At 43.6% G+C, this 19,285-nt stretch overlaps 4 non-coding genes across 4 annotated transcripts; 2 read left to right on the forward strand and 2 right to left on the reverse strand.

Moving 5' to 3' along the window:
- The first annotated feature begins 4,494 nt into the window (after positions 1-4,494).
- LOC138237351 (U4 spliceosomal RNA) lies at positions 4,495-4,636 on the forward strand. The gene has a single exon (XR_011188887.1). It is a non-coding gene; the product is annotated as a U4 spliceosomal RNA (small nuclear RNA).
- A 9,680-nt stretch (positions 4,637-14,316) lies between these two features.
- Positions 14,317-14,458, reverse strand: LOC138237432 (U4 spliceosomal RNA). The gene has a single exon (XR_011188964.1). It is a non-coding gene; the product is annotated as a U4 spliceosomal RNA (small nuclear RNA).
- Positions 14,459-15,751: 1,293 nt separating this feature from the next.
- LOC138237388 (5S ribosomal RNA) lies at positions 15,752-15,870 on the forward strand. Its single transcript, XR_011188922.1, has one exon. It is a non-coding gene; the product is annotated as a 5S ribosomal RNA (ribosomal RNA).
- A 636-nt stretch (positions 15,871-16,506) lies between these two features.
- On the reverse strand, positions 16,507-16,676 carry LOC138237419 (U1 spliceosomal RNA). The gene has a single exon (XR_011188951.1). It is a non-coding gene; the product is annotated as a U1 spliceosomal RNA (small nuclear RNA).
- Positions 16,677-19,285: the final 2,609 nt, after the last annotated feature.

Here is a 19,285-nt window from a genome sequence, read left to right on the forward strand (position 1 = left end):
TTGCCAGCCCAGTGGTCTGGCTCATGTTATTTAGGATATGTGGTTCCTCATATCCGTGTTCAAATCCACAGCCCCTTCGGACCTAACCACAGACCACAAAGAAAATTGGCTGATTGGGAATATTATTTAGGTATAATATTTCCACAAGCCGGCATGAACTTTCTGAGTCGAGAGTTAATTCAAATGGCCTCGACTTTAGAAGAATTAGCAAATTCTACCTCATCTAGTCTGAAGGCTGTTAATGATGAAATGGTAGCCCTCAGAACAGTGGCCATGCAGAACCGACTAGCTTTAGATTATGTACTGGCGGCCCAAGGAGGAACTTGTGCAGTAATTGGCACTGAATGCTGCACATATATTCCTGAAAATTCTGAGCACATCTCAGATCTGGCCCAACACATTTACAATGAGGGACAGAAATTTCAGTATGGGTAAAGTCTGTGTTTGGGGCCTGGGGTGGAACCTTTTTATAGTGTTTATCCGTAGGAGTAGTATTGTTTATATGTATAATTGTAATCATCACATTCACAAAAAAATGTATCACATCTTGCTATAACCGTGGAACGTACAATGACATGGCAATACATACCTGTTCGCCAAGAAAGGAAAGATCTGCCCTGACATTGTATTTATAAAAATAGGCTACACTGACGTATGCCATATTTTATAAGGGGGGAATGAAGAAAGATGTGAAGACGGGGGTTTGAATTTAATCCTTTCTGTAGGGGGTTTAGACTTCTAAGTCACAAGCTGGGGTTTATGGCAGGAAAGGGGGTTAACTGATAAGGATTGCAGATGCAAGCTAGGAACCCCCCTGGGTGTAATGTTAAACTGACCATTTGCCCAGAACATCGTAAACTGGCCAAATACCATGAACCCCCCTCTTTACCATCAGACCGAGTGACGTCAGAAACGGAGAAGAAAACACTATATAACCCAAAAGTTTGTAACAGTACGTGGAACAATACTTCGGTTTTGTTGTTTCTTGCGGGAAACAAGACTTCGGCTTTATTGTTCCTTGCATGCAATAAACTCATCTGTTTTACTTCATCTCGGGATCAAGAACCTTATTTCTTCTGTTACAACAACCAGAACTATAACAGTCCTTAACACTTAACTACACCATTCCAAACTAACACTAAAGAAACACTAGTATATACTGGTATAACAAATATAACCAAACATAATCATTAACTGAGCAGTCACTGGGAGCAAATCTCCTTCCCATCCACAAAGGCCCTCGCTCCCACAAAGTAGGCTCTCCTCCCCTCTCTTCTGGCAGCTTCAACCTGGGGCCACAGCTGGTTCCTGGTACTCCTGTCCGCGGCAGACAGGTCCTCTGCAAACCTCAGTTTGTTCCCATTCAAATACTCATTCTCCCTCGCCGCTCGCCACAGCATGTCCCTCGCCGTCCTCTTGGTGAACTGTATTATAATCGATCTGGGGCGCACTTGCCCAGACATGTTCGCTCTCCCGAGCCTGTGAACAAAGTCAATGGCCGATATTGTCACGCCCGACATCCCTCCCTAGAGGGCGCTCCACTGCTCTCATTATCGTTCTTGTCATTTAGCTCTCCAGGTGTACCTTTTTAGTGTTATTATTTAAAGACCAGCTCCTCCAGTCCTCGGGGCTCATCATTAGGGTAAGATGTCGCGAGGCCCGCCTAGCACCAGGAAACCCTACGTCCGTCTCCTGAGGGCATAGGCCTCATCCCCGACACCTCCCGTTTCCTGAGCCCGGGGTCTGGAGGATCTCGCCCCGTCACCCTTGGACCTCCATGTTTCGTTCGTCTGTGTGCTCCCCTCTCTCGGGGATTTTAACTTTGTCGCGTTCCAGGATGGATTTCCAGTTGATGGACTTTCGGACTGTGCTTTGACCTGCCCTTGGACTCGTTTGGATTTGGATGCCGTTTTGTCTTCCCCGTACACTGTCTCACGGACTGTCACTATTATTTTGTGCACTATTAAACCCCTCTGTGTTCCTTTTACCACGCCTCCTGTTTTCTCCAGCTCTTACCGCATCGCATAGGGTCTTCTACAATATCTGACACGGATTCCAGTTCGTGTCCGTTACAGAATGATGAGCCTATGCTAGACCCCGCGAGCGGTAATCTGGAACACCCGGACCCTCATCTGGACCTTTTTTTTTTCAAGATGCCCTTCCTGTTTTCCTGTCAAGATCCATTCCTGTTTCGCTGGACAAGGTATTTTTTGTGGATTTTTTTTTTTCTAAAGGAATTCTTGGATTTTTTTTTTCCTGGACCGTTTTGTTTCTCCGTTTTTTTTTTCTTTCCCCGTTGGAACTATTTTGAGAGTGGACAGCCCTACCGTTTTGTATATAGTATTCTCCGGTTTTATCTCTTGTGTATATAGTGATTCTGAATTTCCTTCTCTGGTTGTATATAGTCTGTGCTTGTGATATTCTTGTTGATAGTATTGCCCTTATTTTTAATTGTGTAGGGCGTCAGGAGCCGCCCTTGAAGGGGGGGGTACTGTCACGCCCGACATCCCTCCCTAGAGGGCGCTCCACTGCTCTCATTATCGTTCTTGTCATTTAGCTCTCCAGGTGTACCTTTTTAGTGTTATTATTTAAAGACCAGCTCCTCCAGTCCTCGGGGCTCATCATTAGGGTAAGATGTCGCGAGGCCCGCCTAGCACCAGGAAACCCTACGTCCGTCTCCTGAGGGCATAGGCCTCATCCCCGACACCTCCCGTTTCCTGAGCCCGGGGTCTGGAGGATCTCGCCCCGTCACCCTTGGACCTCCATGTTTCGTTCGTCTGTGTGCTCCCCTCTCTCGGGGATTTTAACTTTGTCGCGTTCCAGGATGGATTTCCAGTTGATGGACTTTCGGACTGTGCTTTGACCTGCCCTTGGACTCGTTTGGATTTGGATGCCGTTTTGTCTTCCCCGTACACTGTCTCACGGACTGTCACTATTATTTTGTGCACTATTAAACCCCTCTGTGTTCCTTTTACCACGCCTCCTGTTTTCTCCAGCTCTTACCGCATCGCATAGGGTCTTCTACAATATCTGACACGGATTCCAGTTCGTGTCCGTTACAGATATTACGTCCTCCTGGTCCGGCAGGGTCCTTTTACAGATACCCTTCACTGTTGCAACAAGGTCCTTATCACGTTCCTCTTTAACTCCAAATAATTTTAAATTCCATCATCGACGGTATCTATCTACATCGTTCACTTTCAATTCAAGTTCTTTAATATGCTTTTCTTGTTTGGTATTTACTTGTTTAAGAACTTTTACTTCACTCTTTAAGTCTTCAACCTCTTTAAACACACAGTCCATGGACTTTTTAAGACTTTCGATTGCGACTGTATTAGATCAAATCATTTCCTTCAGCTCACCCATGCTCTGTGCCATCATGTTGAAGATGTTGGTCTGGAGCTCCTCCAGCGTCAGGTCGCCCCTTCCTCTCTTGGCTGCCGGGGTTTTCACAGGTGTGCTGGGCAGGGACTCCGGCTCTTCCTCTGGCAGCTGAGTCTCACTTGGGCTGCGAACGCTCGCGTACGAGCGCATCTCCAGCACTCTTTCCACGTCCCCTCCAGCTGCTTCACTTTTCCCTTTAGTTGCCATCAATTTTCTTGTAGTGCTATACATATACGATTGAGGTTTCTTAGACTTCTCCTTCGAAGACCCAGCACTCTCTTTTCTTTTCCCAGTGTTACTCATATCGAAATTCTTAAACCTAAAAAAAAACGTTTTTTTTTCTTTCAATTATAACTGAAGTTTAAACAAGTAGTGTTAAGTCCTTATTTTTCTGTAGTCAAAAAAAGCAAAAATTAACATTCAGGTCATGAAAAACTCAAAAAAAATCCTCAACCACTAAACTTTACCTCCCACCTGAGCGCCATCTTGAACGCCCCTACCACCAGAGAATGCTCACGATTTCGGAAGCTGTCTCCGGGACGTGCTGATTCCACACATCCTGAATAAATCATGATATTGTTAGTTGCTGTAGCTAGACGTTCAAATGAGTTTCATGGCCAGATGGACTGTTTCCTCCAGCGGTATAGTATTGCAGTGAGACAGCACGATGCCTGCAAGACTATGTCACGCTAAACGCCACAGATTGTGTTTGTCCGTTCATGTCAGTCATCCTGCAGCCACGGGAAGTGGGACACAAACATGCCGCAATGCTTTCAAGACATTAGGATTTGTTTGTGCAACATCCGAGAAGAGTACTTGTGGCTTGAATGTGAACTGTACGTGCCCGCCCCCTTTCCTCTGTAGTGCATGAGTTCCTCCCGGCATGCCCTTCGTCATTGTTCTGTCATCTTGTATTTAAAGGGTTGTATTTCTGCTGCTGAAAAGAATCAACGGGTTTCTTTGTTCCCAACGGAGCCCTTGTCTGTCATGAAATTCTTCAAAACCTCAAGCTAGAAGAAGACGACAAATATGAAGCGTTACAGCAACGACATGCCATGAGACGATTGATAACGATTTCCATAGGATCCCCGCGGTTGCCTGGCAACCGTCAGCTTTGCGCAGTGGCAGTATCGTAGCCTGTGAGGTTTAGCCGAGGCGGGATTATTGCTAGTTGAAAACTTTTCCCAATACCCCGCTTCCGCCGGTTTGCAATACAATCGGCAAAAGCAATTTTTGACAGTCTCGTTAGAGACTGAGCAAGGTGTTTAAAGACAGATTTGGTCATGGTGACATCATGGTAGAAAGAAGCGAGCTTGTTCCCAGTGGGCATTGATTCGTCGAATATACGTATATTTACGGTGAAATTACGGCTATACGTATATATACGTCGCCTCGAAGTATAATCAACGTCGAATTGCAACCGTAAAATTGACGACATTAACAAACGCATATATAACGTCGAAAACACATCTAACACAGTGCCTGAGGCTTTTTACTGTATGTATCGTGTGTGCCGCAACTAGGAGTATACGGCACTCTGCACAGTGTACGAAGTAAATTATTTTCGCAGCAATTAATTTACACGTGTATAATAAATATAGTAAATATAATAAATTAATTACTGCGAAAATAATTTACTTCGTACACTGTGCAGAGTGCCGTATACTCCTAGTTGCGGCACACAATCAATGCCCACAGCTTGGCATACAAGGGTTTTGCTGAGGGGGTCTTGCCACCTGCCTGAAAAAAAACAGTAAAATGTTTGAGTGCCTATAGAGTTTCTATTTTTATTTTCTTGACAAAAGTCCCCCATCAGTGCGCGGTGCCCGAGGAAAAATCTGTAGGGGGGCGTCTGAAATTCTGAGGGGGGAGTGATATTTCAGTTGAAACGGAGCTGTACGGTGCAGCTACCCAAATGAAATCTCGCAGCTATGCCGTTGATTAGTGCTTCATGATAGAAGATAACGACTAGCAATCTGGTATTTGCGATGAAGTTCAGTTTCACATTTTTCGTCACTCTCAAGGTTTGTATTGCCTGGAGCGAAAAGTACCATAAGCGTTCATTTTTGCAGCTACATGGACGTTCTGAATCGTTAAGAAAAAAATGTTGTAAAACCAACAGAAAGCACAGACTGCTATAACTAGTCCTAGTTATATAACGATTTTAAGTATAATGATAAACTACTGCAAGGAATCGGTCCACCTGAGCAAACAGGATCGTAATGTTGACACTCAATAATATGTGCAGTTCCTGGACGGATAGCCCTCCTGCCTATCAAACAGACTGAGTGACTGTTCGTGTCATTTAGTGTTGTCTGACCATTGACAAAGTACAACTATTTTTTTAGGGTGCAAATTAAGTTAGGTAAAACTTTTTGCCCAAAACTGAAGGGGCGACATTCCCCCCTCCCCCCGTGATGCCAGGCCTGTCCCCATCCTATTCCATAATGTCATTATATATAATACCATACAACAGTGACCGATCCTTACTTATTGCATGCGTTAAAATTGCACATCAGCTCATAGCAGCGATGTATTATCAATGTTAAATTTCAACCATAATATCGACAACATTAATAAACGCATACGTTGAGAAAATATCGAACCCAGCATATTTTCCGGTTATATACCACAATGCATTGCTAGTATTCGTTGGTCACCATTTTGGACACGTTTTTCAAACGTAAAAGTATATCCGAAAATATCTCAGCAATCCTCTTTTGACGAGTAAGTATGAACAATAATAATACTATCTGAATACATACAGATCTTTCTTAATATTATTTTGATTAAAATAGTATGTGAATAAGCAAAAAAATGGCACATAAAATAGTGTGAATGGGGAAGATGACACAAAATCGTTTTGCCGTTTCTCTTATTCTTATTCTATGTTGTACTTTCAAACTTTGGGTACTCTTTAATTAGGACAGACTTTATTGCTCAACTGCTATGATGCAAGCCAAATTTTATACATTTATTTCAGCTTTGAGCTTAGTAAACCGTTCATTTTTTAGATTATACTAAAGAAGATATTAATCATCATTTATTTGGGAAGTAATATTATATAATTTTCTCCTAGCTGCGGTGCTGAAGTCCCACCCTACATCAACAGAAAAAGAAATAAAGGAGCACGCAATGTGTTACTTGAAGAATGCATATGCAAGGCAGGGGGCCAGGAGATCTGGACTCTGAAAATAATAGGTTTTTGGTTCTAACTGTTAGGACAATTAGACAGGGTTTGCAAATAGTGGACAAAAATCGTCTTAACTTCCATTGCAATATTTTATATTTTATGTAATATTTTTTTCTTGGAAATATAGAAGTTGTACATTTTAAAATGTATATTTGAATCAAAATGTGGTTTTGAGTTAGTGTGTTAATGTAATTAGTTTTGTGTTTGTCATTACTATACTGTATATTGCCATGTTACCAGAATTTGTAGCTGAAGTTTAAGACTAGTTGTGTTTTTATGATTATTGCCCATATGTTGATTGTTGATTGATTGTATACAATGTATAATTTGAAATACATATGTTTCAGGTGTGAATGTGTATTTTCAGAATACATTTCTAAACCTAATCATTGGCTTGTTTTACTTGTTTCTACACCTATAAAATCTATCTTTGATGTATAATAGACCTCTACCCATATACGTATAATAGACCTCTAATGTTATCCGTATAATAGACCTCTAACCATATACGTATAATAGACCTCTAAAGTTATCCGGAACTCCAACCATATATGTATAATAGTCCTCTAAATTTATCCGTATAATAGAACTCCAACCATTTATGTATAATGAACGTCTAAATATAGACGTATAATTGACGTTTAACTTTAGACGTATATTAGAATTTCATTCTAGACGAATTGTAGACCACATTTAGACGTCTAAGATATGCGTTTAATAGACGTATATTATACGTCTTTTGCCCAATGGGTTACGTCTCAACAGAAACGCTCTTTAGCTCTTTCAGCGTTATGCAGAGAACATCGTCTGTCGAGATCACTTTTTAGTCAGCGCGAAACGCCGTGTGCTGTCAGTTTGATTTCATATTGCTCGTAGCGGCGCCCGGCTTTTGTCTGTCAAACGTTAGGTTGCGCTTCTTCATGCTGCATCGTCGGCATGAGTGGAGCTTTATAAACGTCTGTACTTACTGCGCCCCATAAGAAATCGTTTGTCCCCGTTCAAAAGAGATTGTGCGATGTCCTGCAGCAAACCTTTGACAGTTTGAAAAGAGGAATTTATTCTGCTTCCTGTGCGTGCAGTAGTTACAAAGTTGAACGCCTTTACACGATCTGCTGCAGTTTTCAGTGGGCGGGCTTTGTCAAATGGCTTGGAAAAACGCACTGTGTTTCGGCTCGGGAAACATCATGAGCAGTGTCCTGCATGTTTTCTGTGTATAGCTGTCTTTTAACGCATACAGAATTCATTCGAAATCATTGATTTCTCCAATTAACAAGGGTCCCTTAAAGGATGAGTCAAAGTAACGTCTAATCGGATTAGTTTCCTTAGAGCTGGTTCAGAGTTTGCTCAAGAGTTTACCTTTCACAGATGCGCAAAGAAGAATGTTGGGAGTGCACGCTTCAAGGCGCCTTACAGCTGTAGGGAGTGATTCGAGACGATTCGTGGCGTGTGCTCGTTCCCATATACCGTATGACCCGGGGTGCAGTGCTAGGATGACGTACAATACCGCTTGGGCACGTAACAGCGTTATATGCAAGTGCGGGACGTGAGGGTTTTCGTTTGTTCGTTTTGTTTTGCTCTGCTTTGCTTTGTTTTGCTTTCCATCGCGTTGGTAAGAGCGTAAATAAAAAGGCGATTCCTGTGTCTACCACTAATGTAAGAGCTATTTCAAGTGCGACGTGGTGCGGCTTTTCAAATGCTTGTGGGCATTTCTCTGTTGTTGATTCTTTTTTTGTGTGTAACAAAGTGGCATTTTCATGTCCGGACGGGGAGACTTTATCATTCCGACATGAAGCCACCCTTAAGTCCTCTGAGGCGTGTCTGTCTGCAAGGCTTGTATTTTGGAAATGTTTTTTTGAAACGGAGAACGACTTTGAAATAGGCTTCCGCCGGCGCCTCGCGATCCAGGTAAGATTGTAGCAAGAACGCAGCGGCGGTGGGGCTTGCTGTAGTCGTGGCTGAGTGGTTAAGGCGATGGACTAGAAATCCATTGGGGTCTCCCCGCACAGGTTCCAATCCTGCCGACTACGTTGTCCGCCTTCAGTCGGTGTGTTTCGGCACAAGCAAAGAAGCGTGCCTCTTTGCTGTTCCTGGTGGTTTTAAAACGCCCAATCGCTTGTACCCGCTGCCTTGGAAATAAGTTCTTCAGCGTCCGCAAATGACATTTTGCAGCTGGAAGCAGATGTCGACGCGTTTTGCACAGAGCACCAAAAAAGCGTCTTTTTTGAAGGCCCAGGCACTGAGCATTGGTGGTTCAGTGGTAGAATTCTCGCTTGCCACGCAGGAGGCTCGGGTTAGATTCCCGGCCAATGCAGTGACTTTTGCAGCGAGCGGCTCCATCACTTGCATCCCCTTGCAACTCGCAACTGAATACCCACTGAAGCTAAGCAGGTGTGAGCCAGGTCAGTACCTGGATGAGGATGAGCTACAGGGAAAAACAAAGCTTCCAGCTGGAAGCGGTGTTAATGGTGCCGGCGGGGGGGTGCTCACCCTGAGGTCTGTGCGGGTCCCAATGCCCCAGTATAGTGACGGAGATGCTGTGTTGTAAAAGGGCGCTGTCTTTTGGATGAGATGTAAAACCGAGGTCACAGCGCTCTGTGGTCATTCAAAATGACCACCAAAACCTTTGACAAAAGCTCTTGGTAATTGATGGTCTTCAATAATGCTTCTCCTTTAGGTACATTTTAAATCAGCTGAAAAATGCTGTGAAATGGGGGGGCACTTTAGGCCAGTGTAGGATTTGGGTTACAAGAACCATGAAACTGCACGAGAAAGCCCGTACACTGAATTACACGGCTTTCTATTCAAAGGAAGACAAAAGAAATTCCCTGAGTTTGATTTTTTGCAGCACAGAGAGGAGCACTGTCGTGAGGCCGGTTAGCTCAGTTGGTTAGAGCGTGGTGCTAATAACGCCAAGGTCGTGGGTTTGAGCCCTGTACGGGCCAGGTCTAGGTCCAGGTCCCTGTTTGTGAAACAGGCAAATGACTGTCTCAGGGGCCCATTCCTCATTCTCAAGACACATGTGTGCAGTATGTACACCGTGCATTGAGCAATAGGGACTGAATACACCACAGGAAAGGTTAGAAGTCATTCTGAGGTGCCACATGTGAGGGATACAGCTAGGCATCCGAAATGTAGGGTTTGAGACCCTTCAGGAGTACTGCATCCTTTGAGACAGACCCGTGCATGTTAAACAAATGATCATTTCTTTCGGCATTAGGGACTAAATATACTAAACATATGATGCTAAAATGTTATTTCCACATATATTAATGTAATAAATGATTGCTTATGCTTTATAAACAAATCTAATTAAAATAAAAGCTTAAGTTTTGTATTTATCTTGTACCATAGAACATGATTTTCTTTGTATTTCAAGCCCACAAAGTGTCCAAATGACGCACTACATGATATAAGGAAGATTATCACATGCATATCGGTATTATCTTTCTTATGAAAATGCATTCCTTTCATTACCTTTTACTTTTTAAAATGAACTCAAATTGAGTATAATGTAATAATTTAAGTAGAATAGATTCTAATAATATAATGATCCAGTGTTTTGCACTACTTCACTGCTTCACTGCTCTATGCCATCTGGAAATAAATCCTCAGACTGCTTACTGCCCTGGGCATGTACCAATAAATTAAAGGAGCACATCTGTTTATCACTGCATTGAAGCAGGAGACACACAGTCTCTGCAAACACATCCTAGATACAGTGTTCCAGCACCTTTGACCTCATCCAGAACGTATCATTTCTTGAAAGGGATTGCTGTCCGAATGCACATCTGAATCCCAAACAGAATCTCTAGTAAAATACGATCATTTGTGAAACAGGCAAATGACTGTCTCAGGGGCCCATTCCTCATTGTCAGACACATGTATGGAATGCTTTCACCGTGCATTGAGCAATAGGGATTAAAAACACCGCAGGTAAGGTTAGATGTCATGTTCTATGATCATTTCTTTCAGCATTAGGGACTAAATATACTAAACGTATGATGCTAAAATGTTATTTTCACATATATTAATGTAATAAATGATTGCTTATGCTTTATAAACAAATCTAATTAAAATAAAAGCTTAAGTTTTGTATTTATCTTGTACCATAGTACATGATTTGCTTTGTATTTCAAGCCCACAAAGTGTCCAAATGTTCTATGATCATTTCTTTCAGCATTAGGGACTAAATATACCAAACGTATGATGCTAAAATCCTGAAAAAAGGATGTGCTCCATCTCGTCAGTAGATTGGATTCCAAAACTGATTTGGGTCAATATACATTACCTTTGAAATTAAAGTACAGTCTACTGTAGGGAACCATCAACTTAGAAAGCATTGGCCTTCCCTGGGGGTCAGGTAGGTGCAAAAGATAAACCTTTATCCTATCTTTATCTTAAGATAAGTGGCCAAGCAGTATTTTTCCAAGTTTCACCAAGCACATCATGTTGCCATAGTAGACAAAGTTCTATAAAATGTTAAATAACTTTTAAAAAAAGCATCTTGGTCTTACAGTACTGTACAAGGTGAATTAAACTGTCCCTGGTAATAAAAAGTAATTAGAAGCATCTCAGAAACTTTATCTCTAGAAACATTAGCTGTTTTATATCATGTAATTTAGTGTGATGTTGTCAGAATTCAAGGACATTATCACACACAGAAATTGGTTCAGTTAAATCTAAAAAACACAGCTAAACATGGGTTTAAATGTAACAGAAGTCTTACCTCTTGTCAAAAGATTTAATTCAAGAAGCGATGTAATAAATGATTGCTTATGCTTTATAAAGAAGCTTAAGTTTTGTATTTATCTTGTACCATAGAACATGATTTTCTTTGTATTTGAAGCCCACAAAGTGTCCAAATGATGCACTACATGATATAAGGAAGATTATCACATGCATATCGGTATTATCTTTCTTATGAAAATGCATTCCTTTCATTACCTTTTACTTTTTAAAATGAACTCAAATTGTGTATAATGTAATAATTTAAGTAGAATAGATTCAGGTAGGAAATATAGAGTCATGATGTTTATGGCTGACATCATTTCACATGGGTGAATTTTAAGCTAAGAAATAAAAACATTTACAATGAAGATACCATTGCTTAATTTTAAATGCCTTTAAAAAATAAATACCTCCTGAGAATAATTTGCCACTCCCAGATCCTTGGTAAGGTACTGTTTGAATCCAATCAGGAGAGGAGCATCCAGGGAGTGCTTTCTATAGAGTCCAGCTTGGGCCACTCTCTTCCGGCCTGCTGATACTTTTTAACTACTCAGGGCCTGTAAGGATATAAAACACCGGTTTAAACATTTTATACCTATAAGACAAATTAGAATTTTAGTAAAAAATAGATACATCTGAAAAATAAAAAGTCTTACTGCTGATAGAGTTCTTCAGAGCTCACATCTTCCCCTTCCTTATCCGCTTCTGTTTCAGTTTCTAGAGCAGCCTCTGGCATCTCTTCCTCCTGGACTGCGGCCTCTTGCTCAGGGCCGCTGGAATGCAGGTAGATTCTTTTCAACATGCTTTTACATAATATGTTGTAACAATGATTTCAAAAAGAAACTACAGAAGCCTTACAGATTAAAAATATCTCACCTTGCCAATGTGTCTTCAGGCTTCCCATGTACAAAAAGGCCCAAGGACTCTAGCAGTCTTACAACCACTATCCTGTTTGCCTCACCAGACACGATCTCTATTCTGTGGTAATCCACGATGACCCCCTTCTTCAGGTGATTCATCATGTCCTCCCTCGCCTGTTGAGAGGCCATCCTGATCTTTTCTGCCGTGGCGTGCTTCATACACGCCCTCTTCAAGTGAGCAGGAAGCTGATCAAGAGTATTCAGGTACATCTTGCACACCAGGGGAATCCGCGCGGGTTTCCTTTGAAAATAAATAATACCATCTGTGTATAGAAACAAGCTAAGACTGATTTCTTAAATTATCCTTAATTTTCTCTCTCATAGTTTGAGCATAATGATTTTATTGCATTTATATAAGAATTGCTCATTGCTCCTAAATAAATAATGGTTTCATAAAAAAGTGAACACTTGGTCTCAGTCACAGACTTTCCAATAGAAGCCATTGTGGAGTTCAGCAACTGCAGGTCCTAGAAGTGGGGAAGGAATTTTAAAAGAGAAATTGAATTACAATACAGAAGGAATGGCTGAGGGATCACTGAAATATATATATACAAATTCCAAAGACTGAGTCCATATAGAAACAACTACCTTTCATTTTCAGTATAAGAAAAAAAAAACATTATCTTCCAAAGCATCATAAAATTGTCCCTTCTTCCAGACTCTACTTCTCTCTTGTAGTAGTATAGCAGACCTTTCCAGGTGAGCAGATCACAGAGTCCGAAATGAGCTTCCTCCATCAAGCAAAGTACCTGAACATGACTCTGTCTTCATAAAAGCGCCCCTGTAATAAAGAAATTAAATCCGAAATCAAGAGGGCAGTTGCCTACTGAAATACAAGAAGTCATCAATTTTAACCTAGCAACACATTAAAGGCTGCATCTATACAAGTACGATTCTAGAAATGCTCACCAGAATACGTTTTAAGAAGGAACTGCGCCTCAGGTTCCGCCGAGATCTTAACTCGGATGGCAGGATTCAGAGTCCGGAGTGCGGACTGATGGCGCACGGAGAGTCCATATACTGTGGATCCCTCAGTGATCTTCCGCGTATTCAAACCGCCAGCGTGTGACTCCCCTGTCCCTGTGACCTCATTGCTCTGCTCTCTCCTCTGTGCAGCTGAGCCCGACTCACGGTAAAATGGAAAAAAATATGCCCTCGACGTGAGATTTATTCTGGAGCGAGCCAGTGTTGCGCATAGATGCCTTCAAAGCAGTTAACCCAGGTTCGATTCCCGGCCAACGCAGTTACGAATGTTTTCAAATGCTGTCATGAGCCTTGGATTGTGACTAGCAAAGCGAAGCCTTTTGAAAGAGCTAAAGCACTGCAAAACGGAATTGAAGGAGAATCTTACAGGGGATTCTGAGCAGTGTCTGCATACATGCAGTCAGATAAAGGTGCTGAAAGCTTGAGCTACTCTCAATGTCATACTGCCCTTCCCCGGAGTAAATCTGTTACATTGAAAGAATGCTTCTGGCAGGTTCAAAAAGAGACCCTTGTTAATTGGAGAAATCAATGATTTCGAATGAATTCTGTATGCGTTAAAAGACAGCTATACACAGAAAACATGCAGGACACTGCTCATGATGTTTCCCGAGCAGAAACACAGTGCGTTTTTCCAAGCCATTTGACAAAGCCCACCCACTGAAAACTGCAGCAGATCGTGTAAAGACGTTCAACTTTGTAACTACTGCACGCACAGGAAGCAGAATAAATTCCTCTTTTCAAACTGTCAAAGGTTTGCTTTGCGAACGCTGCAGGACATCGCACAATCTCTTTTGAATGGGGACAAACGATTTCTTATGGGGCGCAGTAAGTACAGACGTTTAAAATGCTCCACTCATGCCGACGATGCAGCATGAAGAAGCGCAACCTAACGTTTGACAGACAAAAGCCAGGCGCCGCTACGAGCAATATGAAATCATACTGACAAGCACACGGCGTTTCGCGCTGACACAAAAGTAATCTCGACAGACGCTGTTCTCTGCATAAAGCTGAAAGAGCTAAAGAGCGTTTCTGTTGACACGTAACAAGTTCGTTTCTTTCTACCATGATATCACCGTGACCAAATCTGTCTTTAAACACCTTGCTCAGTCTCTGACGAGACTGTCAAAAATTGCTTTCGCCGATTGTATTGCAAACCGGCGGAAGCGGGGTATTGGGAAAAGTTTTCAACTAGCAATAATCACGCCTCGGCTAACCCTCACAGGCTACGATACTGCCACTGCGCAAAGCTGACGGTTGCCAGGCAACCGCGGGGATCCTATGGAAATCGTTATCGATCGTGTCATGGCATGTCGTTGCTATAACGCTTCATATTTGTCGTCTTCTTCTTCTTCTAGCTTGAGGTTTTGAAGAATTTCATGACAGACAAGGGCTCCGTTGGGAACAAAGGGCGTTGTGAGAAAACCGTTGCTTATTTTCAGCAGCAGAAATACAACCCTTTAAATACAAGATGACAGAACAATGACGAAGGGCATGCCGGGAGGAACTCATGCACTACAGAGGAAAGGGGGCGGGCACGTACAGTTCACATTCAAGCCACAAGTACTCCTCTTGGATGTTGCACAAACAAATCCTAACGTCTTGAAAGCATTGCAGCATGTTTGTGTCCCACTTCCCGTGGCTGCGGGACGACTGACACGAACGGACAAACACAATCTGTGGCGTTTAGCGTGACATAGTCTTGCAGGCATCGTGCTGTCTCACTGCAATACTATACCGCTGGAGGAAACAGTCCATCTGGCCATGAAACTCATTTGAACGTCTAGCTACAGCAACTAACAATATCATGATTTATTCAGGATGTGTGGAATCAGCACGTCCCGGAGACAGCTTCCGAAATCGTGAGCATTCTCTGGTGGTAGGGGCGTTCAAGATGGCGCTCAGGTGGGAGGTAAAGTTTAGTGGTTGGGGAGTTTTTTTGAGTTTTTCATGACCTGAATGTTAATTTTTGCTTTTTTTGACTACAGAAAAATAAGGACTTAACACTAGTTGTTTAAACTTCAGTTATAATTGAAAGAAAAAAAAAACGATTTTTTTTTAGGTTTAAAAAGTCCGATATGAGTAACACTGGGAAAAGAAAAGAGAGTGCTGGGTCTTCGAAGGAGAACTCTAAGATACCTCAATCGTATATGTATAGCACTACAAAAAAATCGATGGCAACTAAAGGGAAAAGTGAAGCAGCTGCAGGGGCAGCAAGAGGGCGGAGGCGCCGCGCGCCCGGCCGAAGTGTTGGACCGGTGCGCTTTACGTGCTGAAATAAACACGCGACAGCCCCGAAATGTTTCCAGAGTGCTGTGCACTGAAGACTTGCCTGGTGCTCCTCCGTGCAGATTCTTTGTCCTCCTCCAGTGCGGGACGAGCCAACACAAGGGAGCGCATTCGCCAACATCCAGGCACGCAATGCGATTTGGAAAGCAGCTCCTTTCCAAAGAGTTGCACACGAACGATCCTTCAGTCCCGCTCGGGGGGCACGGAGCCCCCGCCACACACAGCTTCAAGTAGCGAGTCAGGCGCCAGGGCTTTCGCTTACGGCCACACCACCCTGAACACGCCCGATCTCGTCTGATCTTGGAAGCTAAGCAGGGTCGGGCCTGGTTAGTACTTGGATGGGAGACCGCCTGGGAATACCAGGTGCTATAAACTCTTGCTCTCCCGGCCAGCAGGGGTCGCCGTTGGTGCCGTAGGCTTTGGGAGGAAAACCTGCAGGATGGAAAGGTGATCTATAGCCTCATCTCTAGAGATGTTTTGTTGCTGTGGCATGTGTGTGACCCATATTCAAAAAAAAAAACCCGTCTGTAAAATGAATATCGAAGCTGCCTCTAAATCTGCAAATGAAGATGAGTCGATAAACCACTCGTTTTTCGTATAACTAGACATATATTCATTTGTTACCGATTTCATTCATTGAGCACGGTTACAGTAGAGGTACAGCCATTCACTGTTTGACATGTCTGCACTGGTACAGAACCGAGCAATCAGAAAACGGGTGAAACTGTCTTTAGACTCAGCATACAGTACCGAGGCCCCCCATGACCAAATAAAGGCTAACCTCGATAATCAGCCTAAAGAACGCAGACTACAGCAAAACGACTGACTTTGAAAAGGGAATGAACGTCCGGAAGGAGTAGTGGAACTAGCTTGAGATGCTTCTCCGGACCCCTAACTAAAAGCCAGCGAGAACCAGCAGCGGCGTCCACTCCTGTCGAACCGGGATCCTTCCGCAGCCACGCAGCTCGTGGTGTCCTAACCCTCCCGTATCTGATTTTGGACCAAGCACATCAGGGGAGAGCGCGAACGCAGTCCCCCACTACCAGAAATTATGCAGTCGAGATTCCCACATTTGGGGAATTCGCAGGGGTCAGCACAGCCGGAGTGCAATGGCCGAGCCTCGCCCTGGGTGAACCGATTTCGATTTTTAAGAACTTTATTTTCTTTTCACAAAAAAATACAGGAAATCACAAATCAGAAAGCTTTACATTAATATACATACTTAAAACAGTATATATGATCACATCTCATTACATTTTGACACGGTAACAGTTACATAGCAACAATTTTCTTTTTTTCTGGTGCAAATCACATTCTTTATTTAAACATGATAATGTTTTTCACAGTTTCTTGAGATACTGTCCAATGCTCTCTATTTCCCACAGATTTTCTGCTTCCTCCCTCCCTTCTCTCCACAGATCTCTGAGGTAATAGTTCTCTCGGGTGATGAACAGGGCCAGGCTACCTGCTGCCTTGACTGGGACCTCGATGCCTTTGAACAGCCCCATGTTCCTCACTCTCCACAGGGCGTCTTTCCCACTGTTCACCACGGCCCAGATCCTGTCAAACACGTCAGGGGGAAGTTTGACAGGAGAGATGCCGTATATGATGAAAGCAGCGGTCAGGGTAAATTGGGGCGAGAGAGCCTGCAACCAATCTTCAAACTGTGTCCAGAAGGCCTTAGCAAAAAAGCAGGACCACAGGAGATGGGTCACAGTCTCCTCCTCGCCGCAGCCCACCCTAACGCAGCGAGGGCTGGGGGTGAGGCCCCTACGGTACAAGAAAGTTCGTACCGGTAAGCACTGGTGGACGACACTCCAGGCTAAATCTCTGTGAATGTTGCACAGAAATTTAGAGGATGTGTGTTTCCACACCTTCCTTGTTTGGGCTGATGTTAAAATGCCCACAGGGGTCTGCCTATTGTTCTGGGGTGCTACGAAATCTTCCAGTTTTTGGACGCTGACATCTCGGAGGGGAATATGGCCAATTGGGTGAGATCTTAGAAAACTTTTAACTGTCCCATAAATTGCAGGGCATGTGTCAGAGAGTGGGACGTCCAGCTTGGGTCTGACACCCCACACTCTGAACACCTCCCTACCTACCCAGAGCCTGGAAAAATAAGTCCAGGTACGCGCTGCAGGTGCTGTTGCAAAGCCTCTCAGCACAGAGGCCAGGAAAATGCACAGCAGCTTCGTAGCAATATCTGGGACAGACTTCCCCCCTGAGGGTAGCGGCCTGTACATTATTTCCCTTCTGAGTCTTTCCTGCTTCCCACCCCATAGAAATTGAAACATCAATCTCCTCAGCACCGCCGCAACACGGTGTGGGATTGGGAAGGTAGAAGCCAGAAAATTCAAGACAGGCAAGAGCTCGGCTTTGATGACCAGCACCTTCCCTGTCATGGTGAGGTCTCGGTCCTTCCATTGCATCAGTTTTTTGTTTAAGATTGGCAATTTGTTCTGCCAATTTACTGTTCCCATCTCTTCTCCAAAATACACCCCCAGGACCTTAATTCTCTTCTCTTGCAGCCTGAGATCATGTCCTTCTTTTGGCTCCCTCCAGTTCTGATAAAAAATCTCACTCTTAGATGTGTTAATTTTTGCGGAGGAAGCCAAAGAGAACCGATCACAGCACTGCAGAGCTCTGCTAATTGAGGCATTGTCAGAGAGGAGCAGGGTGACGTCATCCATGTATAGAGATGTCTTTACCTCTCCTCCCCCACTTCCAGGCACTGGTATCCCATTAATGGCCTGATCCTGGCGCAAGGCACAGGCTAAGGGCTCCATAGCCAAAACGAATAACAAGGGGGATAATGGGCAGCCCTGCCTCACCCCTGAACAGACTTCAAAGGTGCGTGATCTATTGCCATTAACCATGACTCTGCTGTTGCTACCTGTGTACAGCAGGTTAATCCACTTTCTCATGATGGGGCCAAACTTCATGTGCTCAAGTATCGATGTTAAGTACTGCCGGTTTAGGCGGTCAAAGGCCTTTTCTAGGTCTACACCTAAAATGCACAGAGGGAGGGAGCGATCCTCAGAGTACAGACAGACATCCCTCAACAAGGCCAGGTTGTCGCTCATCAGGCGTCCTGCTATCCCACAAGTCTGTTCTTTCCCTACCAGTGAGGCCACTACATTTTGTAGGCGCAGGAAAAGGGCTTTGGACAGGATCTTAGTGTCCACGCCTAACAGGCTGAGGGGTCTCCAGTTCTTTATGTCATTTTTTGCTCCTTTCTTAAACAAGAGAGAGATAGTGCCTTCTCTTAAGGAGTCAGGCAGCAATTCTGTCTTGTAGCTTTCCTCGAATAGGAGCAGTAGCGGATCCTGAAGCAGATCCCAAAAGGTGCAATAAAATTCTTTAGGGAGCCCGTCAGCACCCGGAGTTTTCCCCTTCTGTAAGCTCTCCATAGCCTGTCTCAGCTCTTCTACTGTCAAATCCCTCTCAAGTACTTCCCTATCTTCTTCACTCAAAATGTTTTCTAGCTTTGAGGTAAAAAAATGAATATCTTCATCCTTTACCTCTGTAGAGCTGTACAGTCTTGAGTAGAAGGCCTCGGTGCAGGAGAGGATAGCACTCGGCTCTGTTCTCTCTCGTCCCTCCTCATCAACTACACTTTCCATGACAGTCTTGGAGCCTACCACTTTCCTGAAAAAGAAGCGAGTACACTTCTCATTTTCTTCCAAGAACTGCACTCTGCTTCTTAACAGCACTCCTCGACTACTTTCTTCGGCTATGCTCCGGATGTCCTTTTTTAAAAGGGCGATATCCTCGAGCACATCGAAGCCAC

The sequence above is a fragment of the Lepisosteus oculatus genome, unplaced genomic scaffold (genome assembly GCF_040954835.1).
Source record: "Lepisosteus oculatus isolate fLepOcu1 unplaced genomic scaffold, fLepOcu1.hap2 HAP2_SCAFFOLD_96, whole genome shotgun sequence".
Taxonomy (NCBI): domain Eukaryota; kingdom Metazoa; phylum Chordata; class Actinopteri; order Semionotiformes; family Lepisosteidae; genus Lepisosteus; species Lepisosteus oculatus.